At 39.0% G+C, this 27,546-nt stretch overlaps 1 protein-coding gene across 7 annotated transcripts in view; it reads left to right on the forward strand.

Annotated features, from left to right (window-relative positions):
• SEMA5B (semaphorin 5B) overlaps nucleotides 1-27,546 on the forward strand; it is a 596,333-nt gene that overhangs the window by 162,964 nt on the left and 405,823 nt on the right. For 6 of the 7 annotated variants that reach the window (XM_087711803.1, XM_087711804.1, XM_087711802.1 and 3 more), the window contains exon 2: nucleotides 6,496-6,539. The exons of the other annotated variant lie outside the window; for it this stretch is intronic. The gene's annotated coding sequence lies outside the window, so the exon portion shown is untranslated. The remainder of the gene's footprint in view (nucleotides 1-6,495; nucleotides 6,540-27,546) is intronic. 7 annotated transcript variants of the gene reach the window in all.

Raw genomic sequence — 27,546 nt, forward strand, 5'->3', positions numbered from 1 at the left:
GTACCTCCCACTCACAAAGTGAGATATTAATGACTTGAATCCAGCACTCTCTCCTCCCTGTCATATTAGCCAGGTGAGGAAAGGGTGTAACTCGTAAATAGTTTTGTTTTGCTCATTTCACAAAGAACTCAGTCTACTTCTTCAGTATCAATAGGCTGTTTTTCTTAGAGAAAACCTTTCATATCTCTCCTAACGGCTTTTCCAACTGTCTAGTAGCTTCTAACTCCAGGTGAATACAAGTAGTTATATCTACAAAGTACTTAGGCAGCCTATCACAGTGACTTATTACCATTTTTCCCAGTACATTGTTTCCTAAAAGTTTCCAGCCACTTTAAAAACAGCTGCTAGATAGCTTTTCATTGGATCCAGTAAAGGTGGAGACAGAATTCCACTTTGCCACGTATACGGCCAGGAAGTAGGGCCAAATGTGGACTTATACCTTTCATCAATTGAATTTGCTCCATGTTTTCTTCCAGCATTACTCTAGCACTTTATCTTCTGGAGTTACTCAGAAAACCAAGGAGCTCATTAGAACCGGTCCATAGAAAGAGCTGCTTAGGAGAAATTCAAGTATCAGAAATGAGAGCTTATTCTGATATTGGATATCTGCCTGCCTGCCTGCCTGCTTACCCGTCTGCCTGCCTATCTACCTATCATGTTTCGCTGAAAATAAGATAGGGTCTTATTTTATTTTGACCCCCCGAAATAAGCACTTGGCCTTATTTTTGGGGAGGTCTTATTATTTTTGAGGTGCAGGAGGCAGCGAGCGTGGTCACCTCATGGCTGCTGCTGTGTTGCAATATTTTCAGGGAGGACTTATTTTTAGAGAAACAGGGTATCTATCTATCTATCTATCTATCTATCTATCTATCTATCTATCTATCTTATCTATCTATCTATCTATCTATCTATCTATCTATCTATCTATCTATCTATCTATCTATCTATCTATCTATCTATCTATAATTTCTATGTTGCCAATCTCACTATTACAGTGACTCTGGGTGGCTTACAATATGATAAAAAGTAGAAATTAGAAGAATTAAATAGAAAGCCAAGCCAATACACTCAGATCAGATCAGCCCAGCATCTAACGAAACAGAGAGCTAACAGTCATTCTGGCTCCCTCTTATGGCTGATTGAGGAAAACAGCAACCAATCACATTTTACAGTATGATTTAAAGAAACAGCATTGTTACATGGTTTATATATTGCCAATCCAACCATTAGATTATATTCCTAACATTCTCCCCTTTGGGTAGGACAATATATAAATCTTACATTTTTAATCCGTATTCCTTGCAACAACGTTTATGCTTTATATTACCTTGGACCTTAGTGAAATGATCTGTGATGTTGACTTCAGACATACAATATGCCAGTGAAACTAATTTACTATTCACACTTTGCCATACATTCAGATATCTTATATCAGTGTGTTTTGACCTAGTTTTTACAGCAAGATTGGATGCCATCTAAATTGCTGCTTGATTGTCTTTGTAAATAACAATAGGTTCTTGTATGTCAATCCCCATATCCAGTAGAAGTTGTTTATAACAAACCAAATCCGTACATTATAATGACAGACATGAGAACTTAGCCTCCATAGTCGATAGACTTAAATGTTTTTTGTCTAATAGACTGCCATCCAATTAGTGCCTTTCCCAGGAATACAACAAACCCTGATGTTGATTTCCGTGTAGACATATCTGTAGCAAAACTTGCATCAGCATATGCAGTTAAGCTCAGATCATCTCTAGGTTCTAAATACAATGCATAATGCATCGTTTGCTTAAGATATCTTAATATCCTCTTAGCAGCTCGCCAGTGCCTTTCAGTAGGTTCAGCATTAAACCTGGCTAATTGATTTACACTATATGGTATGTCGGGCTTTGACCAATTACTCAGATATGATAAATTACCAATTAATGATTGATAAATACCCTTATCAAACACAGGGCTTTTTACATCATCATGGCTAAATTCCAGTCCCATTGGAGTTTTACCTGGTTTACATAGTTCCATCCTAAACGTTTTGAGTAGCTGGTTAATCTACTCGGTTTGTGAGATTTTGTATCCTCCCCTAGTTTTATCTATTTGTAAACCAAGATATTGCCTAATCTCACTGAGATGTTTTATACTGAACTTCATCCTTAACAGTGTTATAATCCTCATAGCTTCTTGCTCAGTTTTAGTGATTAATGCTATGTCATCAGTGAACAATAGCAACAATGAAATCACACCATTACTTTCTTTCTTAAACAAACATGGATCAGCCATGCCAGCTTTAAAACCTATCTTAGTTAACTCTCTAACTATAGATTGATTCCATTCATATTCTGATTGCTTCAAGCCATACAGACTCTTTTTCAACCTCCAGCAATTAGTTTTACTATCAGTTTTGAATCCCGCAGGCTTCTGTAAATATAGAGTATGTTGCAATGGTGCATAAAGATATGCTGCCTCTACATCTAAATGATTAACTATATATTCATTCTTAGCTGCCCACACTAATGCTGCGCGTAACGTTGTAGCCTTTAAACTAGGCGCAAAGACCTCATCATAGTCATTGCCTGACTGAGCAAACCCTTGTGCAACTAACCTGGCTTTATGGGTTACAGTCCCATCTACACTGTTTTTAAGTTTCAAAATCCATTTACAACCAATGGCATGTTTACCTGGTGTAACTTTACGTTTTCATACACCTCTAACTTATGCAGTGAATTTAATTCCTTTTCCATTGCATCTTTCCAAGCTTTCTGTTCCTTGGATATAGAGTTAAATCTTGGTAATTAGCAGGAACCTTATTTGCCTGACATGCTATAGACGCCTGATACCTGTCAGGTGGTCTCGTTATACGAGTTGTACACCTAGGTATTTCAGGACTCACCAGTGGACTCTCCTGTATAACCTGCTCTTGTTCTTCTGGTTCATCATGTACTTCTTCCTTAATTTCTTTAATTACTGGTTTTCCTACCTCATCATTAGGGACTACTTGGATGTTGATAATTACATTATCATTTGTTTCTAATTTATTCCACCCCACACGTTCTATAAACTAAGCACTAGCGCTACAGTGAACCTTAGCTGTGCCCTTCTCCAAAAAGCTAAATGATCTATGCTTAGCCTCATATCCTACAAAAAATAACTGTTGAGCTCTATGTTGCCCTTTCAGTCTCACTTGTGATGGTATATGCATCCATGCTGGGGCTCCGAATGTATGTAGGTAACTCAAATCTGGTTTTCTGCCATGCCACCTAGTGAATGGCAATTCACCGGTTTTTGTATTCACCACATTATTTAAAACATGGTAATTACACATCATAGCTTCACCCCACAGTGTTTCCAGCAAATCTGAATCAGCTGTCATAGTTTGAGTCATGGCCTGTAATGTTTGCCCCCTTCGTTCTACAACGAGTTATGTTATGTCGAGGTCTGCCTATAAGGAGCAGACCATTTGTGCTTGATTCCAGCTGTTCTTAACATTGTTTGGAATTTATAGTTGGTAAACTCTGTCCCATTATCAGTAACTACAGTAATAACCTTGGCTTTCATCTTTCTCTCCGCAAACCTCAGCCAATTAAAGACATGCTGAAATGTTTCTGTTTTGTTTTTCATTAAATAACAGAACTGTATTGGGAATAATGATCCATGATACTCAAAACATAACAGGCACCTCCCAAACTGGGTTTTAAAGGTCCTATTACAGTATCATTTAAAGAAACAGCATTATTACATTGTTTATATATTGCCAACCCAACCAGTAGGTTATATTCCTAACATGCTCATTAAAAGATAGGAGGCAGGGGCTCAGAAAAAGATAGGTAGGTAGGTAGGTAGGTAGGTAGGTAGGTAGGTAGGTAGGTAGGTAGGTAGGTAAAATCTGTTAATCAGTATGAGAAAAAATCTGTTAATCGCATCATATGAGATAATTGTTAAATATAGCTATGTGTTACATCCTTTGTTGTGCTACAATGCTTAAACCTTAGTTTAACCAGTTACACAGGAACCATAACATTGAGAACCTACTGTTTTATAGAGAATTTGATAGGGAAAACAGAATCAGGGCTAATAAAGAGTTAGGGGGCATAACTTCTTTGGTTATTCCCAGTTGATTTTCCAAGTCTTTAGTGTTTTACCTTTAAGGGTTTGAAAGTAAAACATGGTAAGAAACAATCCATTTGGCAGCTTTCGACATTTAGAAGCAAGAATGACTCCAAAAATTGTATTCAGAAATAAGATACTGTGTTTAAAGCTATGATAGTGATACTCTTTGCCCATTCCCAGAGACTTTTAGGAAATGATTTAGGTGTGGTTTTGAGAAGAAGCTTTAGTCAAGCAGTTAACATGTTTTGAATCCATTTCCCCAACTTCATTATTAACAGAAGTTTTAAAAAAAGTGCAATGCATCTTCAGAGTAGATCATGCCAACTAACATAATTAAATGTGAGCTGAAACTAGATCCATAGGGATTTGTCAAAGAAAACCAAAACCATTAAAGCTAATTTTCAGAATAACAGTCTTATTTCAAACATTTAGGAATGTAAACCTTTGGGGACTCATCTACTTTATGAAGATGAATTCTAAGATGCAAAGGCTTAGTAATCTATTAGTTGTTAAGATGCTGTTGGGCTAGGTTTTCTTTCATATTTTGCTTACTGAACCAGTCTGGTCTAGTGGTTAAAGTATTGGGCTTAACCACATAGTTGGGAGATTATGTGTTCTAGTCCTGCCTTAGGTATGAAGGCTGAGTGCCCTTAGGCCAGTCATTCTCTCAGCCCAACTCACCTCACAGGGTTGTTATTGTGGGGGAATAGCAGGAATAAGTATTAGATGTGTTCCCTGCCTTGAGTTGTTTCTAAAAAAATAATAAAGGAGGTGTGTGTGTGTGTGTGTGTGTGTGTGTGTGTGTGTGTAGATTTTTATAGAATCTGGCTTTAGGTTGCTTTGCAAATCAAGCATGAGAATTTTATTCATTATCCTCTTTTTCTGAGTATCCTTTTGATCAAGGGTGGTTCTTTGCCCAGTTTTTGGGTGGGCATGACCATGGGGGCTTGGCCTAGTTGGCTTCCACCACTGTGGGGGGGCATTTTCACCCTCCCCAGATTCCGGAGGCTTTCCTTGAGCCTCTGGGAGGGCAAAAACGACCTGCCCCAGGCTCTGGAGGCCCTCTGGAGGCCGGAAATGGAGCTGTTTCCAGACTTCCGGTACTTCTGGTAGGCTCATTTTTCACCCTCCCCAGGCTCTGGAGGCCAGAAACGGGCTCATTTCCGGAGTTCCGGTACTTCCTGTAGGCCCATTTTTTGCCCTCCCAGAGCCTTCGCGTGGGACCTGCACTTACCTGGCATTCAAAATGGGATGCGTGGAGACTCTTGGGAGAGGCGGGGTGGGGTGGGCAGGGTCAGCCGATCCCTGTAACTACCAGTTCGGCGAACCAAATTAAAATTAATATCCGGTTCACCCAAACCAGTCTGAATCAGCTGAATCCCATCCCTGCTTTTGATGCTTCTGATGAAGTGAGCTGTAATTGTAGAAGCTTATGCCTTTTAATATGCATTTTTAGTTGAAAAAGTGCTGCTAGCTTCTTGTTTTTTGGCTACCATGGGGTAACCCAATTCTTTTTTTGCAACATGAGGATGCTGTTCCTGGAGCACTAGATACGGTGCTCCGGAGGGCCTACCCGCCTGCCCAAGCTCCTTACCGGTCTTTTAAGTCTTTGGTGCTTCTGTATACTTGCACAGTGTGTAGAGCAGCTGCATGACGCTCCGCTGAGCAGCTGGAGCGACACAGAGGCTTGTGGAGCCGCTCATAGCATGCGCGCACTGCGTGCATCCATGTGGATGCCACCAGGCCCATTCCAACCGTACCGATTGGAATGGGATCCAGAACCCACCACTGGGTCATGTGGTCCTTTTTTGTGACCTTCTGACAAGCAAAGTCAGTGGGGAAGCCAGATTCACTTAACAGCCAGGTTACTAAAGTAACAATTGCAGTGATTCACTTAATAACTTTGCGAGAAAGGTCATAAAATGGGACAAAATTCACTTTAACATATGTCTCGCTTAGCAACATAAATTTTGGGCTCAACTGTGATCATAAAGTCGAGGTCTATCTTTATAAACACTTAACATTTATCTTCCACTTCCACACATTTTATTCAAAAAAGTTAATAGATCTTGCATTTTAAACTTTAAAAGTTTCTTGGACTATGAAATGTTTCTCATTTCTTTCATCTCTGTTTTTTCCTCTTTAAAAATTGTGCTGATCCATTTATCAGTCCTCTTTGATATGAGCAATAGCGAAAGTAATAAGAGATTACTAAGTATTACAAATTATTGAACCAGTAACATTAATTGCTCTTTGTATCTGCTTGCTGATGAACCTTTCTGGCAATTAGATTTAGCTCAAGCACCTTCAGTGCCTGTGTTATGAGCTGACATTAGTCCTTGTAAGTAAAATGGGACCCAAATTAATGTTGATTTTTTTTTAATGCAGGTATTGCCTTGAGACTCCTGGACCACAATGGAATGCTGAATAAGGTGAGGTTGTAAAAAGACATGCAATTGTACTCAAGAGACCACAATGACTTTCTGGAATGCTAATATGTTATGGGAAACATAGAAAAAAATATGATCAGAACTTTTGAACATCTTTACCTTGGTATCTACAGCTAAATGAACAGTTTTGCATCTCTTTTTTAACCCATTCTTTCCCACTTCCCCATCTTTTTCTCTAGTTTTCAATTTGCAAAAATAAAGGATTTTATACTAGATCTGTTATGCCAGTGTTAGTTTCTGTAGTTTTGTTTCTGGTTATTGAGTTTTTATGAAGGTTGCCTAGGGATAATTAATGGACTAAAAGGAAAGTTGTGCCATTCAATGTATACTTCACATTTTCTTTGTTATTGTCTCTCAGAAAATAATCAACCTCAGAAAATAATTGGTATTCTTTGCCTAATATCAATGATGTTAACTTTTACTTATGTTTATTTGCAAATGTTACATTAATCTGTGGCTGTGTGTATAATGTCAAATCTTAACAGCATCAGTTTCTTGCCTGATAAAATCAAACGCCACAATTTTATCAAAGAGAAAAACATGAATATAATATGTTTGTTTTAAGCAGATACTTGGGAGTCTTGAATGAATTGAATTTCATTTATTATAAAAGGATTTCTATACTTAGGATTCCCTAAACTCAGAAACTTCAATAGGCAGATTAAAGTATCACTATTGTTGGCACAATGCAATGTGTTATATGTTAAAGCTTAAATGTGAATGGAAAGAATATGGATCAGCGGCTATGCATGCTCCCATATACATTTCTTAAGGCAATGGCAATATTACTTTATACCTGTAGTATTAAAGTAGATCAGCAGAAATTAAAGGTGCCGTTTAATATTGTGACAAGGGATTGGAGGTTTTTTTTTTAACTGAAGGATCAGTTCTGCAATCTGTATTTGTTTATGTGTGCTGGCTTATGTTGATTTAAACATAGGCCATGGGCGAATAGGCGGCAATATATGTTTAATGATAAATAAATATAAATAAATAAACAAGGTGGAAGGGAAAAAGGTTTCTACGATGGTGTCTCCAAAGTGTGCCTTACCCATTATCAATCCAACTGATTTCTATTGTTACAGGGTTTTTTTCCTTTCCTTTTGTTTAATAGCTAGTATAAGATGTCACCCAATTAAAGCTTAAACATAGTTATCTGTCAAGAAGACACTTAAACGTATACTTCAATTCGGTGGTTGAAATAAATAGGTTTTAAGAGTGATTACCATTAATTTACTGACTATATGGGAAAATTGCAAGAACTTTTTTATGGAATTTGGTACACTGGAATTTATACACTGAAGCTATACATCTATAATAACAAGAATTAGCTTGTTTTTTCCATCAATCTTAACTACATAATTACAAATTTGGACTTTTATTTTTGAGCCAATTGCTTTGAGTAGACTCCAGTTTTTAAAAAACAAAACAAAACAGCAATCTAGTGTAACATCTTGTTATTCATGTTTGCTGAGTTAATTTGTCTGCAGGGTGACAGATGAAAACTTATGGGGTGTGGGTTGATAGCTGTAATATTTTTAGTAGTTGCTGACATTATTGTGGACTTTGTTTCTGTGGGAAGCATAGTTGCTGAATAGCATCATTTGGTTAGCCTGGCATTACTCTGAACTTTTGCTAAGCTGACTTTTCCTGCCAGCCGTCAGGATGTTGGGACAGTGTTGTTTTCCTAATGTAAATGTACCCATTAATTTTTAGACTCTGCAGCTGTCTCAGCTGAACAGTGAAACAGACAGGGATTGGTAAAATATCAAATGCCCGCCTATGTCTGTTTACATTTAGGGTTGATCTCCCTAAATTGGGTTCATCAATTAAAAAAGGAGGCTTTCAAGTTAATGAACGTACAGCGTATAGTTCCCATCAATGGTTTGTACTGTGAACATGTTCTCATGCAAGAGTTCATTCACTGGAAATACTTGTACTTTTTGACCTTCCAACAATTTTGGCTGGAGCAATACATCAAATCTGAGGATTTAAGTCTTCTCCATTTTGGCCATTAGCCATGAATAATATTATTTCCCATACATCTGTGACTAGTTCTATTGTTTGTGTAAAATATAAATGGTTAAGAGACTACAGAGAACTTACTAATGAAAGTTTTAATTTCTATTTGTGAATACATAATTTGTTCTGAAAAATAGAACATAATTGGTTTGATGGGACAAAGTATCTAAATGTCATGGAGCAATGGTGGGATTCAATTTTTTTTACTACTGGTTCTGCGGACGTGGCTTGGTGGGTGTGACATGGCTTGGGTGGGCATGACAGGGGAAGGATACTGTAAAATTTCTATTGCCTCCCCACTCTTGGGGAAGGATAATGTAAAATCTCCATTTCCAACCCACTCCAGGGGAAGGTTACTGCAAAATCCCCATTTCCTCCCAATCAGCTGGGACTTGGGAGGCAGAGAATAGATGGGGCGGGGCCAGTCAGAGGTGGTATTTACCGGTTCTCCAAACTACTCAAAATTCCCACTACCCATTCTCCAAAACTGGTCAGAACTTGCAGAATACCACCTCTATCATGGAGGCGCTGGCAACTATTCTTAGGCATTGCTCACTGATTTGGCTAGAACAAACTCTCAGTGTAATATAGAGATTTAAAAATGGTTGACTTTTGTTTTATCAGACAAAAAATATCTCAACTATATCAGTGTGTATTCCATGCAGGGTGTGTGTGTGTGTGTGTGTGTGTGTGTGTATGAAAAACCCTACTAAAATAATTGAGGAAATTAAAAGAAAAAAAGGAATCAAATCTATTGAAGCTGCATTTAATTCCCCAGGTGGATTTTTAATTTGATTTTACTCACAGCAAGCTCAAATGGAAAAAAAAATACTTGCATCATAATAAACAGAAAAAAAGATATTGCTATTTATCCAAATTCATTTTTTTTAAATGCCACCTTTAATCATTGTGTTTTTGTGGTGGAAACGAGCTGAATTAAGGAGAGGGGTTTCTAGAGACTATAAATAAACATACTATGCTGATCAGCTCCTTGTGTCATTTTTGGTTCCTTGCACCTGACAGTATAGCGTTTATACCAGATTCTGCATTTTTTTCTTGTCACTTATACATATTGGAACCAATCATTCCACTTACTGAAACAAAGCCAGCACTCGACACACCCCCACCAAGATTTATAGAAAGACAGCAGCTCCGACCACGCTTTAAGCCCAAAACCCAGCCTGAAGATAGCGAGTGAGACCTCGCCAAAACGTTGCCAAGACAATCTCAATCTTACATGAGAAAAGACCCAAATACAACAAGACCAACATATATATGCTGGAGCACCGGCAACCCGAAGACCAGCTGGCCAGTGCGCATGTGCGTGCCCGCCAGCTGGTCTTCAGGTTTCTGGCATGGCCAGCTGGTCTTCATGCGTGACAGCATGCTAGAAACCCGAAGACCAGTTGGCTGGCACATGTGCCCACAGAGAGGGCTCTGTGTGCCACCTCTGGCACATGTGCCATAGGTTCACCATGCATCACGGTTATAAATTATCAAATAGATGTGATAGTTTTAGTAAGGGTGGCTGCTCTTCCAGTTTCTGCTTACTCATGTGCTCATGAAGACCAGCTGTCAGTGAGCCGGAACCTGGAAGAGCAAGGGGCGATGGCTTGCATGCCTGGATAGAAGACTCTGCATGCCACTTGCAGCATGTGTGCTGTAGGTTCACCATCATGGCATTAGAGTGAGTTTTCTGAAGCAAATTGAGTTTTATCCTTTGTTGTATGATGTAACTGTGGTAATGTTCTAGGTTTATGTATGGTTTTAGTATTTACTATTGCCTCATCCTGGATGTGTTAAATTGACATTTTGGTTTACCATGTAAATGTTATTGTATTTGTGTTTTATTATGTGGTTAACCACTATGAGTAGTGTTTTAAACATTTTAGCATGGTAACTAAATAAATAGATAGGTCATATTGCAATTCAAGACTTTGATAATAGCTTGTCTTTCTTTGTCCACTTGGCCTTCAAGTAACTTTTCTATAATTTCTTGCAAAGGGTAGATTTTATTTGTAGTCTATATAACGGAGGTGCATAAAATCAGTATTACTATTTTTGAATTCAAGAATGAGTGAGAGTATCCTGTTCTTCCAAGTTAAGTATATGTGTGTATGTATGTATGTACGTACGTACGTACATACGTACATACATACATACATACATACATACATACACATTACATTTCAAAAAGAAACATTGAAGTACAAATTAGTATAAAGAGAAAGAAGGGAAGGGAATTAAATGATAAGTTTAAAAATGCCAAAAATATAAATCAAACCAGTGGTGGGTTCCAGCTGGTATGCTCTGGTATGGGCGTACCGATGCCTGCTGGGAGCAGCAGGCACTGTTCCGGTATGGTGCTTTAGAGGGCCCACCCATCCACCCGCGTTCCTTACCTATATCTGACCCACCCGAGCCAGTTGCTCACACGTGCGCAGGGTAGAGCGCCTGCACAATACTCTGCTGAGCAGCTGGAATGTCGCGGGCAGTGGGTGCGCATTCGTGCACAGCGCACGTGCATGTGATGGACGCCTGACCCTGTTGCAATGTATTGGTTGCGAGGGGATCTGGAACCCATCACTGCAACAAACTTATAACAAAAATGATCTCCAGCTTTTTCAATACAGAAATGATGATACAGTACAATGATCTCTCTCTAATATAAATGAATAATCAATATTTAAAATACTATAAAATGCTAATAATAAACATTATAAAAATACAATAGTTGTAATATATTTATGCATTTATTTATTAAATTTATATCCTGCCCATACGGGGCAGCTTTTTTATTTATATTCTTCCCTCAATAATCAAACATAATAAATTGACAAATATGAATAACCATATAATTTTTAAAAAACCACAATATTTCAGATTCCAGAAGTGTTTGTTGTTTCTTTGACAAAGAATGCCTTTTAAACCTGTCAGTTTCACTAATAGTTGTCTAATTGTAGACTGGGAAACAACAGACTCAGAATTCTCTTATGTGAACATATGCCTGTCTTTGGTAAAAGAGAATTTTGTCCTGAAAGTGTGCCCTAGAGACAATTTTGTGGTTTGTAAACTTTCTTTATGCTGGTCATGATATATACAGTGTGTGTGTATATATACACACACACAGGGACACACACATTAACAATATGACCTTGATATATTGCAGTTCCCTAGATAATAGGTCTGCTATAAACTAACATTTTATCTGTAAAAAGTACTCCCTATACATTCCATTCCAGATGTTACAAGCAAATACTGTCTTTGTCAGCTCAGTGAGACAGCAAAATGGTGAACTTCACTAGAATGATATTGCTGGTTCTAGCTTTCTTGTTTTAATTTTTCTATTTCTGTTTAGCATCTAATTTCTGTTTCTCAGCTTTATATATAATACATTCTTCATTTCTGCTTTCTTCACAATTAACAAACTTGCATGTTGACTATAAAACACCTGGTTGTCTCAGGTCTCCAAGCCCCAGGGAGAGTTATATAAAAGTTCTGTTTCATATCAAATTGACCCCCATTTACTCAAAAGTATTGCTGAATCTTTTGAAAAATAAACACTCATTTATTTCCCTGGAAACCCCAGCACAACACAGGGAAAAAAAACTGGTTCTCAGAATTAAAGTTGGAAATGGTAAGTAGTGTACTTTTTCTCAGATCTCCCAAAAAATCCAGGCCAGATTTGTCTCCTTCGTTTACAGCAGCTCCCCTTCACAAATCTTCTTTTCCCTTGATTTAACCAACTTGGACATCTGTACAAAGCCAACATGCAGAGCATTGTTGCTGTTTTGTTTTAAAACAAATTGAATGGAAGCAAATGCATGGAATATTCATGGTATGTTTGGCAGTTATTATAAAAGGAGGATGAGAGAGAAAATATGGAAATTTACATTGGGTAGTGTTGCCGATCTAATATGAACCTGCCCCACAAAGTGCTCATTTTAAGATTTCAGTGCTTTTCACCATTCTTTCTCTAAATGGTAAATAAAGGATCTTGTTTACTTTGGATAATGCATATTATAGAGCCGCAGCATGGATTAAAAGACCAAAAGTGCTTTGCGATTTTATACATACATACATACATACATACATACATACATACATACATACATACATACATACATACTGAACATCCATTGCAGAAGACTTCTATTTTGCTTAGGAAATATTATTATTGTATCTATTATTGGACATGGGATAACATTTTTGAAATTAGAGACAGGGGTGGGATTTAGCCGGTTCCGACCAGTTCAGATGAACCGGTAGCTCTGACGATCAGTTGAGAACAAACCAGTTCGCTCTGATGATCAGGTGGGCCCACCCACCTTTGTGTTTTACTTACCTATATCCTTTCAGCTGATTAGCGCAGCAGAATGGATTGCCACACATCAGCTGTGTTATTCCCCAAGAAGTAATGTGGAAGATAAGTTTTGGTGAAACTGCTCATGCATGCAGTTTACCAATCAAACCGGTTGTTAAACCGGCAGGATCCCACCACTGATTAAAGAAGTAACCTGATGTGTAACAAAAGAAAACATAGACAATAATAAATTTTAGATGTTGGTTATGCATATTTAGTTATTGTTATAACTGAATGGGAGAAAATGAGCTGGCTAGATATATGCTCCTTTTTTAAAAAGTCAGATCTGCAGCCGGTTCCTTTTGGGATCTTTGTCCTGCCACAATAATATTCTATTCTACTATGCTGTTTCATTAGTGGGGAATTGGGAGGGGGAATAGTAAGGAGCAGAATATGATGTTGTCAAAATAAAATTCCTTTCTAGAATCCAAGGTCATCCTTTGTCTCTACACTCTGCACCTGACTGGAACTGGTTGGGTGGAATATTGGACCACGTGATGGACCTGTGGGTGTGGGGGCAAGATCTTGAACTTTCAACTAGGTGGGGAAACCCCAGGAAGCTCAGATTCAGGTTTCCCCAGATGTACCAATATGACTCTTTTAATAAATTGGGACTTTAAGCAATACTTTGCCTTGGACTCTGATTTAATTTTGGATGCTATTTGGAACGCTGACAATAAGCTAGAGTCCTGTCCTTGACTCTATGGAGTTTTCTATCTTGCACTCAGAAGAATGTCTTGGCCATCTCATATTTGTAGTTTGGAAACTAAATTCTGGAAGAACATTAAAAAAAAACTTTGCAGGGGCAGATGTGCCAGTCAGCACAGCTTCTCTTGGCTTCCTGATGAGAAAGTGGGTTAATATCCCTCTGTCTCCAGTCGCAGCATCATTTTCTGTCTTTTGGCTTTTTCTAGCTTCCAACTTCCTGCTGATCTGCTCCTGGTAATTTTTCCCATACCTACTATCCCTTTTTGTGTCAGTATTCCTCCAATGAACTCAGCTTGTAGCACAAGTCTGAGTTGCAGCTGTTTTAATGAGATTTTTAATGTAGACATTTTATTGGCCCTTTGGCTGCAACAACAGATTTTTAAGTCTCAGAATCTGAATAGAATACAGAGTTTTTCAGGGAGTTGATTTTGCCCTTACAAATATCTTTGTCTAGGTAATAACATTTAAACCAAACTTCTTCAAACCAAACTAAATCTCATGAAACTTTTTATTCCAGGAATTAGAATAACAGCAACCTTTCCACTTAACACTTTACAGTAAACTGAAACAGGGACTATCCCAAGGACTATTCAAATTATAATTTGAAGCTTGCCTGAACTATGAATATGTTGAAAGTTCATATATGAGAGGGAGGGAGAGGGAGGGAGGGAGGGAGGGAGGGAGGGAGGGAGAGAGAGAGAGAGAGAGAGAGAGAGAGAGAGAGAGAGAGAGAGAGAGAGAGAGAGAGAGAATAGAGTTTTGTCTCTGTCCAACACTTATTCAACCCTTTTCATACAATATAGGCTCAAAGTAAGTTAATTTCCATAAATTTGAATTTTTCTCAGGGTCTCTTGAAATTTAAAAAAACAACAATCCCAATTTTTTGAAAACCTCATGCATCTCATTGAAGCCAGGAGTGGAACTCCTATGTGCCGTGCTCTTTTTCAGTCTTCCATAGAAATCCATTCCAGATTTTTCTTCTTCATCCATAACATCTCCCCTTCACAATCCAATCTCCTATTTTAATTATGTTAATCAGATCCCAAGGGACAAAATAAAGGGAGTTAGTTTGTCTCTCTCCTTTTCCCCAATATGCGTAGCATGCAAGAATGAAAAGACAGTTGCAAGTGGTATGGAAAATAGAGAAGGTTTATGGTGATAAAGATGTAAAGGGAAAGAAACAAGCAATCTTATAAAAATAAGATTACTTTCTAGATTTGTTTATGGTTTCAGTGAAGGGATAGGAGCACATTGACTGGGAGGTTGCAGAAATGTAAAGCCATGGCTTCAGCTATGCTCTAAGAAAAGCAAAAGGGATTGCAAACAGAGGCAGCTTTGCAGGTCAAAGAATAGAGCAAATAAAACAGTTGAAAGGGCAACATCAGAGACTGAAAACATCTTCTCATCACAGCATATGAATTAGATCTGCAATAATTCCAGAAATGGAAGGGCAACAGCTCTCAGAGTTGCCATTGGAACTAAGGTAAGTAATCTGATAAATTCCACCCTAAGTTTTCAATAATGTAGTCCCTAACTTTAGATGCAAATGTCCCTAACTTTAGATGCAAAAGAGAAGGGACCAATTTCAGATTATATTCTGAAATTCTTTACTCCACTATCAAAAATGATGATGATTTCTAAAATTATAAATCTTTTAAGTAATTGTTGTTGTTAGTTGCAAAGTCTTGTCCAACCCATCGCGACCCCATGGACAACGTTCCTCCAGGCCTTCCTGTCCTTTACTATCCCCCAGAGTCCATTTAAGCTCATGCCGACTGCTTCAGTGACTATCCAGCCACCTCATTCTCTGTCAAGAGCCAAGGTGGCGCAGTGGTTAAATGCAGCACTGCAGGCTACTGCTAGATCAGCAGGTCAGCGGTTCAAATCTCACCGGCTCAGGGTTGACTCAGCCTTCCATCCTTCCAAGGTGGGTAAAATGAGGACCCAGATTGTTGGGGGCAATATGCTGACTCTCTGTAAACCGCTTAGAGAGGCCTGAAAGGCCTATGAAGCGGTATATAAGTCTACTGCTATTACTGCTATTGCTATCATCCCCTTCTTCTTTTGCCCTCAATCGTTCCCAGCATTAGACTCTTCTCCAGTTAGTCCTTTCTTGTCATTAGCTAAAATATTTGAGTTTCATCTTCAGGATATGACTTTCTAAAGAGCAGTCAGGGTTGATCTCCTCTAAGACTAACCGGTTTGATCGCCTTGCAGTCCAAGGAACTCGCAGGATTCTTCTCCAGCACCTTTAAGTGATAGCCTATCCCAAATCTACTGGCAAAACCATAAAGATTGGTTCAGTGGGAGTTTAGATGATATTCCTCAATACCAGGTTCCCAAATTGGTTGATGATTTGCTTTCATTTCAAACCAATGTTAAACGTAGAGTAGGAGGAAGAATGTCAGAAAACCTGGTGGATGTGATTTTCATCCAGATCCTAGCATTCATCAGATGTCCGGAAAACCTTTAGAATTCCCTTGCTGGGAATGGAGTCTTTTCATTGGCTCCTATTTTTTTGGATTTAAAATAAGTAATTTCAGGAACTCAAAGTTACTCTGAGTTGTGAGTTATATGTTTGACTTTCTTTAGAGGTAATCTTATGTTTATTATAGGAATCTACTATAGTATAGAAACCTTGTGGGGTATTGTTGTCAGTAATTAGCGTAGAGTAACCACATATCTAAATGGGGTTACTTATAATTTTCTATCTGTGTGGCTGCTTCCCTCTTTCCATTATCCATCTACAAACTGAGATGCTACCAGTTTTAATGTGCAAAAACACTCCCTCACCGAGAGCTGGAATCAAGGAAGCAGCATCCCATTTAAGCTTTTATTACTGCATTGCATCTCCTCCGCAGATCTGTACTGGTCAAGGGGTGTGTGTTACATACACCTCTGACAAGGGCTATTCTTAGCACTGCAAATCCACTCCAGCTCTGCTCTCAAATCTCTTAGAAGAAAACTAGATGTCCTGTACAAGATGACAAAGAACAACATAAACACACCTCAGTGTTGAGTGAAAAACAGAAGAAATAGCACAGTAGCTGTAGATGGAGCTTGGACTCCCATCCTTTCTGAATTTCTTCTAGTCTTTGGGAATCATGATGATCAGGCTGGGGTTTTAGCAGAAGAGAGAGGTAGGTGGAACCAATGAATCTGCCAGTAGTGATTTTAATGATCCTACCGGAATGGTCAAAAGTTTTCATTTTTGAAGAAGACTACAGTAGATTTTTTTTTAACAATGGCTAGCAACTATTAAGAAAAAGGCATCTGAGATCGTAGTATCTCCTCCAAGCAGGTCATCATCTTCCTGTGCCTCTCTTATTGCAACCACTAGTTTCTGAATGTTTCTAAATGTGTAATTCCAATGGAATTGGAAAAGTGACGGTGCTGTGTGAGCCTTAGAAATCACTTGGGGGGCAGGAATGAACTTCGGAGTTTTAAAGAATCCTCTTCGTTGTAGCTTCATAAATAAAATGCAAATATTGCAAAAGTTGCTCCACCATGGAGAAGGACTGGTATATTTGAAACCTCTTGGATTCCTGTTGAATTCAAGGGGAAAAAAGTATTGTAGCAGTTCAGAGCCAGCATTAAAACCCTTTAAACGTAGTTTAAACAAGGTATTTTTTAAAAGTTTTTTTTAAAGGGGGTTTTAGGGCAAAAATGGGCACACCTATTCTTCCCACTTATTCACAACCTTTTGGTAGGGTGAGATTGAGCTAATGACAGCATTGGGCTGAGCAATAAAATCTGAGAGCATACTCTTCCCTCCCTTTTTATTTAATGCTTTCAGCTAGTTATATGTTCTTATAATATTTTCACTTCCGTCCTTGCAGCTATTTCAAATATAGCATTAAGTCCTGGCAGGAGTTACAGGAATATGCCCAGATTTATTTATTTTTAATTTGTCTTTATTAAATTGCCATGAATGCTGATTAACCAATTTTCCTTGCATGACATTTTTGTTCCATTTCTTGTATGCAAATGAGAACAGCCAGAGTGCTTTTATAAATTGTGGGAAATTGCTGGCAGGACCATAGCATGAAATGAATGGCCCTTTATGGCCTTAGAAAAATGTTTCATTTGTCAGCGCTAATGGCAATTTTTTTGACTATTTCAGCATTATGATGTTGTCCCTTTTTCTTCTTTCCCCTTTCTTTTGCTACTTCCCTGTCCTCATTTAATTTCTTTTGCTGCAACCCATTAACCAGGTTAGCCTACAAAGAACCAAAGCTGTCTTCCATTACAGATGCAGTTGTGCTTTAATCCTTGGCCCAACCCTGCCTTGCCTACAATAATGTAAGATGTTCTTCTGTAGATAAGTTTGGGGAAGGAGGATATTAGAGGTGCCTGATAATAGCCTGACTCCCTTCATGCAATATTGACTATGACAATACATTGATTTACAGCCAGTTACTTCTAAATCGCTTTAAACGGCAGAGTTGAAATGATTCGTGGACTTGACATAAAATAGCGCTTTTGTCTATTAGGATTTTGAGTTTTAATAACTCTGCAGTTCCTTTTCAATGAAATTCTCTGCTCTAGAAATGGTGTCTTTCCTAAACAGTTGTCAGAGCTGATCGGGGCTACAAATAACTCATCAACATATTCTCTGTATGGTGAGATTGGAATTATTGGCCTTTTAATGATACAATGGTGTCTGCTTCAAGCTGTGCAGCAGCAGTATTTGGTCTTGGGCAGCTGTTACATAGCTCATCAAATAGCTGTTGAGCATCATCCCTTATTCGTCATAAAGATAAAGATGCCACAAGGGTTAGGAGTCTATTTGCTGCAGCTGCTGCTGTCTTGTCTAACTGTACTTTCTTTCTTACATAGCAATTAAGGAGTTATTGTTGGTTCATGGTTTTTGCTATTCCTTTCTATATGAGGTTGCTGTGATGACACAGTATCTGCCAGACCCACATTATATGCAACCATCAAACCAAATGCAGCCCACTAAGAGGACTTTGCAGCCTCTTTGGGCCACGACAAATCACATACACATTGGCTGTTTGTCAGATGTTTTGCAGTCCTCTTATGTTTAAATATATAGATGCCCACAAATCGAATTCAACTTCTGGACAATACATAAACAGGTTTGTGTAGCTTATTTTGGCAGCAATATGAATTTGGATTGTTGTTTCTTATTTCTGGAATTTATTTCATCCATCCAGCTGGCTGGGAAGGTCACAAAATCATGATCATGTAGACACAAGATGTTGCAATCCTCATAAAAGCAAGCTTGTTTCTAATTGCCCAAATTGTGATCACGTGATTGTAGCTGATGGTGCTATGGTTGTAACTTTGAGGATGGGTCTAAAGTTACTTGTCCAAGGGCATCACAACTTAAAACCATCATTGAATGAACTGTTGTTAGTCAAGGGCTGTACCTTGGTTACTGGGCATTTTCAAATATGACAGTGATAAAAAATTATATTTCTGACCAATGCATGCACTTTAGAACTAAATTTTGTGTGCCTGGCAACAGCACACACTGATTTAAGATTAATTTTGATGTAGCTATTTGAAACAACTTCATCTGAATGAGGCTAAAAGCAACCACCGATCTTCTCAGCCTCTCTCTTAGTCACATTTTCACTTAATAACCATTTTGCTTAATGACCTGGTCATTGGAAAAGAGCTTGGTCACTAAGTAAAGAGTATGTGTATCTCTTAGCCTCGCTTACTTATTAGTTAGTTATGAAGAGGCATGGAAGAAGCAATGTATCAAGTTTTAAGATTTGGCAGATTTAAGAGATTAAAAACTGATTCAAATATAATCAGTGAGACAATGGGAATAAAATGAGATTATATAAATTAGAAAATGATTAAAATGTTGGAGTTGACAAATACTTGATTTTTATATAGCCTCTTATTTAACTAAGAAACTATTATTTCATTTTCTTTCCATCATAAACAACTGCACCCAGTGGTTGCATCCTTTAATAGCAAAGTGGGATATTTTTGTTGACAATGCACATTAAGTTGCAGTCAAAATGTCTTTGCCACTTAGAATCTATGCTGGCAGTTTGAGCTCTTTCTGTGACTCTGCTGTTATTTATAGTACAACTGTCACAATCATCTGATTGGAGTGGAGGTGGGCTTATGCAAGCCCTGTGCTTTTGTGGGTTGATGCCTCAGCAAGGAATACATTATATAGCAAAGTTTGTGTTCTTTTCTAGGAGCATGCACTTAAGTTTGCATCTTGTCTTATAGAGAACAAGACTGCCAATTAATTAAACATACAATATCAATAGCTAAAAATATACAGCATATGGATATTGTTTCAGTATTCTATTTATGTCCCCCCCCCCACACAGTATGAATAGATTCCTATTTTCTGTGATGCATTTCTGCGATGCAAACCATTCTGAGTAGTAGAACAATGTCTTGAGTTACTTGGATGTTAACAGATTTGCTGTATGTTTCTGCGAGTTCATGGTTTGAATGTTGTAACTGATAATATTGTAATTGTACATGATATTTTTCTTGCTACCATGAATGAATGAAATTACGTTTTGGTTGTAAGGAACATGGTGGCCTATTAAACAATTTCTGCTGAACCATAACAGTTACAATTGCGTCAAAGAAGAGGAATCATGAAAAAGAAGTATTCCCACAACCTGATGCTCCTCAAATGTGTTGGAATAGGATTCCTAGCTGCACAAAACTTTGACAGAGAATTCTGGGAATTGTATCCCAGATATTTGGAGCACTGGGGAAGATGCTGGATATACACACCTGAACATATAATTACTCTATTTGGTCACTGTTCTTCGGAATTTTAGAAGAACCTAGCTTCAGTTTTAGAAGTTGTTTGCCCAGAACACCAGTGGGGCCAAATCAGCATGAAACTGGAAACTTTGTCTTAAATCATTTTCAATTCACTAACTTTCTCAAACTTTGTATCCCTTTGTGTGTCTTGTTTAAAATAATAGAAAATATTTACTTCATCACATGATCTCTCAATGAGTTTTTAATTGTTTTTTTTAGCATACTCAATATTATCTCTTTTATAGAGATAATCTTTGATAAGGTTGACAGGGATAGACAGGGAACAAATAAAAAAAGTTTAACACCTTAACTTGTTTTTTTAAACAGAAGGTTATTTATAATAGATCAATAGCAATTTAGAGTAGAGTCATACCTTACTGGTATTAACCACTCTAATTTAATGTTTTGAAGAGAACAATAATTAACAATGCAGAGAGTCTTGAATGGTATAATGTAATTTAAGTTTTGTAATTGTTTTGACAAGGTGATAGTCTTCCCCAATATAATACCACTTCTACATGGTTAGGGCTGCAGTTCCCAGAATTCATGTGCAATCTGTCCTTTAATTCAGAGAGTCCTAGTATCAACATAGCTGGGAGTATCAGATTAGTGAAAGTTGTATTGTGGCTTATGGCATAATGCAGTGGCCTCCAACCTTTTGGGCACCAGATATTGGTTCCGTGGAGAAAGGCTTTTCTGTGGACCAGAGAGGGCATTGTTTCGCATGCTGCCTGCATCCAGCAGATGGGGATTTGGACCCAGTGGTGATATTCAGCCAGTTCAGATGAACTGGTAGTGGTGACCCATGGGTGCCCCCCCCCACCCTGCCCCCCCACCCTGCCCCCCCACCCCCCCACCCATGTCCTATTTAGCCATGTTCTAAGCCATGTCCATGTGCGCAAGCCATGCATGTGAGCAAAACACATGTGTGGAAAGTGCATGCACTCATGAAGCAAATTGTGGTGTATGGCGAACTGGTGGTAAAAGTATGTGAAATCCACCTTTGTTTGAACCAGTTTCTGGCATTCTGCAGACTGGAGCCAATCCACAGACCAGGGGTTAGGGGTCAGGCTGGGGGGTTAAAATTTACGCCCCTCAGACAGGGCTCGCAACTTGGGAGTCCTCCTGGATCCACAGCTGACCTTAGAACATCATTTGTCGGCTGTGGCCAGGGGGGCATTTGCCCAGGTTCGCCTAGTGCACCAGTTGCGTCTCTACCTGAACCGGGAGGCACTCACAACAGTCACTCATGCCCTCGTGACCTCAAGACTGGACTACTGCAATGCGCTCTACATGGGGCAGCCTTTGAAGAGTATTCGGAGACTTCAACTCGTCCAGAATGCAGCCGCGCGAGCAATTGTGGGTGCACCTCGGTACACCCACGTTACACCTATCCTCCGCGAGCTGCACTGGCTACCGATCAGTCTCCGGATACGCTTCAAGGTGCTAGTCGTAACTTAGAAAGCCCTTCATGGTATTGGACCTGGGTACTTGAGAGACTGCCTGCTGCCTATTACCTCCCAAAGACCCATTAGATCACACAGGGTCGGCCTCCTCCGGGTTCCGTCTACCAGCCAATGCCATCTGGCTATCACCCGGGGGAGGGCCTTCTCTGTGGCAGCTCCGGCCCTTTGGAATGAACTCCCCGCAGAGATTCGGACCCTCACCTCTCTCCAGGCCTTCCGAAAAGCCGTCAAAACCTGGCTGTGCCGGCAGGCCTGGGGATGATGAGTTCCCTTCCCCCCTCGACTTGTGTGGCTGTGTGATTCTTGGTTGTTTTAATTACTTGTATTGTACTTTGTGTTCCCTTTCCCCCTTTGAGTTGTTCGCCGCCCTGAGTCCCTCCCGGAATAGGGCAGCACATAAATAGCAATAGCAATAGCAGTAGACTTATATACCGCTTCATAGGGCTTTCAGCCCTCTCTAAGCGGTTTACAGAGAGTCAGCATATTGCCCCCAACAATCTGGGTCCTCATTTTACCCACCTCGGAAGGATGGAAGGCTGAGTCAACCCTGAGCCGGTGAGATTTGAACCGCTGAACTGCTGATCTAGCAGTAGCCTGCAGTGCTGCATTTAACCACTGTGCCACCTCGGCTCATCAAACCTCAACTTCAACCTCAACCCTGGCATAAGGCATACAAAGTAATCATGTCAGTTTTTAAGATGGTTTTTATTATTGCTTTATTTAATTTATTTGTATGCCAATCCCGAAAATGCTATAGGTGGATAACAGCGGTTTCATCATAAATTAATACAAGACTAACAAGAAACAACCCTCCTCCCGTAAAGTTGTATATAAGACTCAGTCAAGATCTAAAAGATAAAACCAGATTGGAGATGATGGGAATTGCATTGCAACACATCTAAAGAGGGTGCTTAAATGCAAACCCCAAGACATTAATTTGTCTTTTAATAGACTGGTTTTATTCTGTTTTCATTGTTATTTTAATCCTGTTTTTCTTTTGTGTTCATCTTAATACTTTTATAATTACTGTAAATTACTTCTGGGTGTTCTTAAACAAAAAGTATGACAGAAATACTTTACATAAATAATCAATGCGCTTTGGAACAGGAGAAGAAAGTGGATATGGCATAAGCGGATTTTCTGTCTGTCTGTTCTAATTTTGTCTTTTTTTTGTTTTGCTTTTTAAGATAAATCAGGCAGTTTCTATTTTGTTTGCTACTTTGCTGTTTGGGGAGAAAATTCAGTTTGTATGCGTTTAGATATTTCAAAATCATCCTAAGTGAGGCACACAAACATTTAATCAATGAAATGCAGTGTTAATGCTACACTGTTAGGATTTGCCATTGGTAAGTGATAGCTTTGAAAAATGTCTCAGCAAGATGTGTGGTGACCTTGAACATGCCCAAACTCTTTAAGGCATAGCACAACATAACATATCTAATTCTATTTTGAGCACTGTCTCCCTAAAAATTTGAGCTAGTAAACTGGCAATAGCTTTTCCCTTTGGTGCATGTTCATACTACACAAAGTTTAAATCAGCCTTCGTTTAACAACTTGATTGGATGACAAAAAATGTTATACAACTGAGTGAAGAACCAGCACAGAAGAATTAGAGTTCTTCAACTGCCAGCTTGGATAAAACATTTTTTGCCCGTTTGTTAAGATAGTAATATCCTAAAACTTCAGGCTGGTCAAACAGGATAGTAGTTCCTTTGTTTGAGATAAACATTGGTGTTTTTACTACCATTTTGTTTGGAGTATAAGACGCTCCTGAGTATGAGATGCACCAAGATTTTGAAGAGGCAAATAAAAAAAAAAGTTTTTGCACTCTGCAGACCTTCCCATTTTTCATGAAAACGGCCCACTTTTTGTCAAAAAAAGGCCTTGCATAGCCTTTAGGAGGGTTGGGGGCTGGGGGGGGGACAAAAATGAGCAAAAATGGCCCACTTTTGTGAAAACAGGTCCATTTTATGTTGAAAAAGGGCATGCATAGCCTTTAGAAGGCTTGTAGAGTGCTCCTGGGGGCTGAAAGTGGGGGGGGGGACAAAATGGAGCAAAAAACAAACCGGCTATGCACAACCATTTTTGCAAAGTGTGCAGGGTTTCGGGAGGCCAAAATGCTCTATTCAGTGTATAAGACACACCCAGATTTTCACCCTCTTTTTTGAGGGAAAAAGGCGCGTCTTATATTCTGAAAAATATGGTAGCTCTTGATAGGCTGGGTTGAAAATAGTAAGTAAGTATCTTGTGAGGTTACTTACTAGTTTAGGAGTGATGCAACATGTGAGCCTCTGTCCTTCTGATTATATAACTATTGCTATCATATTGTGAAAAAGGAAGAGGAGGCAGAAAAGATACTTTTTATAGTAAAAATAACCAGTTCTGGATTTTGCAGGATAAAAAAAACCCCTTAAAACTGTTCAAGACTATATATTAGAGAGGTTGTGTTTTCTTTTTTCTTTTTTTAACAGTTTCTCCTGTTATTATGGAACATGGATTTTAGAAGCCCTTATGTCACTGCTGATCTAAACAAGGGTTTGGGAGATATTATAATGCAGACCACTGAACTGATAAGACTTAGAATTTTCTGATTTATTGAAGTGCATTGGCTGAATGCATTTTCTGCCTCTAGAGGAACCAACACAGTAAAAGCCTACACAGTTCTGATATCCAAAACATCTTCTTAATAGAGATGCATGAGAATCTTAAATTCACAGGGAATTAGAGAGCTGAAAAATGTGTTAGGTATTGTTGAGTCCTCATGTAGTTTACAGAAGATTTTAAGCTCAGAGTTACTGTTTTGTTGTTTTTGTGTCTTTTGACAAGATGATTAGATAGATTGTTGGTTGATATCTTCTTGAGTTGTTATAAGCTTGGTGTCAAGGTTCCAAGTAATAACCACAAAGCAATCAAAACTCTGAGGCCTAGTTTCTTCAAAGCATAATTTTATTTGGGATGTCATATTGCCACAGCTGGTGAAAACCCAACTCTGAAGGACCCAGGGTTTCTCCTACCCAAATCAAAACCCCAGGTTCTTGCCCCAGGTCACATATTCATCACATGGTCCAATCAGGTCATAGTCCCAATTCCGGCTGGCTTTGGTCCACGCCCTTCCAACATCTGGTAGAGCATCTTTGGCTTCCATGGGAAAGAATGTTATTTTGGCTACACATCCTCCAGCTATCTCTACCTCCCCTCTTCATGTTACCACAGCTCCACTCGGTTTTGCTATGGCAGCTCTGAAGATGCTCCCAAAATGGTTTCAGGGCTGACAGTTGGCTCTTGCATCATTATTGATTGTATCTTTTGTCAATCTCAATTTCTGCTCACCTTTGTTTTTTTCCAAACATCAGAATTCTTAACATTATGTGTCAAGAGTGTGTAAACTTTGCCTTCATTTTTAGGGCTTCCTTTGAATGGGCGCCAATTAGTAGTGGATGACTTGTGGTCCAGGGTATTCTTAACAATTTTCCTCAGCACCACAAAGAAATCATCAATTTTTGATGGTTTAGCTTTCATACAATTACATTAAAAATGAAAAACTATGATCTTGATAGTATATTCTATTGAAACTGGGGATGTCTTTGCACTGTAACAGTTTGTCTAACCCTGTGATGGTGAACCTATGATGCGTGTGCCACAGGTGGCAAGTGGAGCCATATTTACTGGCATGAAAGCCGTCTGCTTCGGCATGCATGTGTGTGCTGGCCAGATGACTTTTGGCTTTCCAGAAGGTCGCAGGAGGCTGTTTTCACCCTCTCCAAGCTTCAGGAAAGCCCCCAGAGTTCAGGAGAGTGAAAACTCCTCTCCCCATGTGGGGGGGTGGGGGGGTCTTGCACACATGTGCGGGGCAAGGGTCACATGTGCATGCGCAGGTGGGTGGGGTTCATTGAATTGTGGGTGTGGGCATACACGCATGATAGCGTGCATGAGCACAATTTTGGCACACCTTTAAAAAAAATTCGCCATCACTGTTCTAGCCTTATTGTAGTCTTTCTCTCAAGCATCAAATGTGTCTTTACTTCAATGCTATAGTCTCTATCTCTGTGACTGTTAAGCTTAAGAAGGTAAATACTTCTTTATCTGCTTGCATTAAGTTGTCATTGTCTGTGGACATAATCTTACTTTTTTAAAATACTGAACAGCAAAATGGTTTTGCACTGTATGTTTTCACCTTCAAGCAAAAGAATTTAAATATCCTGCTTCCAGCTATTAACAGATCTAAGGTTTTATTATTTGTCCCAGCATTTTTAATTCCAATTTCTATTTCTTATAGTTCAGCATTTCTTATTTATTTATATATAAATATAAATAAGACATATATATATATATATAAATGTGTGTGTGTGTGTGTGTGTGTGTATGTGTATGTGTATGTGTATGTGTATATGTATATATATGCATTTCAGTCAATTAAGTAATAGCAACCTTAGAACTATCGTTTCCCAGTTTTGAACTGTTTGGTTGATTAAGGGCCATTAAGTTTGTATTTATGCATAGTAATCATATAGATAGACCTTCTCTGCTTGAACTCTTAATCATCATACACATTCTTCAGTGGGTAGATGAAATCATGTGATGCATCCATGTTTTAATCCTAAACTAGGAGATCTATGTTAGGTAGTTTCTGGTGGCAAAAATCAGGGAAGTCTAGAAGCACCTTTTGTGACTAATAAATGTTATCAAAAGGCATCACTTCATGAAAGCTACCTATAAATGTATATGGTATAACTTATTGTTATAGTTCAGAGAATGAGATTTAATCCAACCCCCCCCCCCAAATGTTCTTTCTAATGTTGTTGGATGATAGACCCTCTAATTCAGGAGTGTCAAACTCGTGGCCTGTGGACCTGATGTGTCATGCACTGGCCACGCCCATGCCCATTTTAGCAAAGGGGGAAAAAGTTATGATACGTCACGTGATGATGACGTGATGCCATAAGTCTGACACCCCGGCTCTAATCTTTAGCCAGGTTGTAAAAAATTGATGTAACTTTACTTTAATTTTCATAGACACACACCATACCTAAGTTATAAGCAATAATGATAGTAATAGTAATAACTGTAAGTGTGGATTGAGACATTTCAGGATGGAGAGGGAATGCTTATCTACTTAATCAGCCTTATAGATTCCATCACTATAAACGGTGTAGTCCAGCTTTTTCTATGTCACAATGCAGAACATTTTAGAGCGGGGGGTCCCCAACCCCAGTTTAAGGCCTACTGCTGGACCACAGCCTGTTCAGAACCAGTCTGTGGAAGTGGTAGGGGAGCTGCACTTGTGAAAACAGCAGGTGTGTGCAAGACCACCCCCTTTTCCCCTCCCCACTGCTGCCTTTGCCAGTCTGCTGAGCTGAAAAGGTTGGAAACCAATGTAGAGGACATAAAGAATGTTTGCTTACACATTAGTCAATTCACAGTTCAACTGCTACAACATACTTGACACGGGCGGCCCTTGAATACCACCTAGAACAGGAATGGCAAACCTCTTCGGCACCAAGTGCCCAAACCGGACTGTGCGTGCATGTGCCACAGCACAGGGAACCCAAAGTTCAGCTTGCCAGTGCTCACATGCCTGTTTTTTGGCCATTTTTCGGGCCATTTTCAGGCCTTTTCCCAGCACACTGGTACCCTCAAAGACTAGCTGTGCATG

Source organism: Thamnophis sirtalis, unplaced genomic scaffold, assembly GCF_051295495.1.
Source record: "Thamnophis sirtalis isolate CommonGarterSnake01/CBP01778 unplaced genomic scaffold, rThaSir2_p1.2 scaffold_1, whole genome shotgun sequence".
In the NCBI taxonomy this organism is placed as follows: domain Eukaryota; kingdom Metazoa; phylum Chordata; class Lepidosauria; order Squamata; family Natricidae; genus Thamnophis; species Thamnophis sirtalis.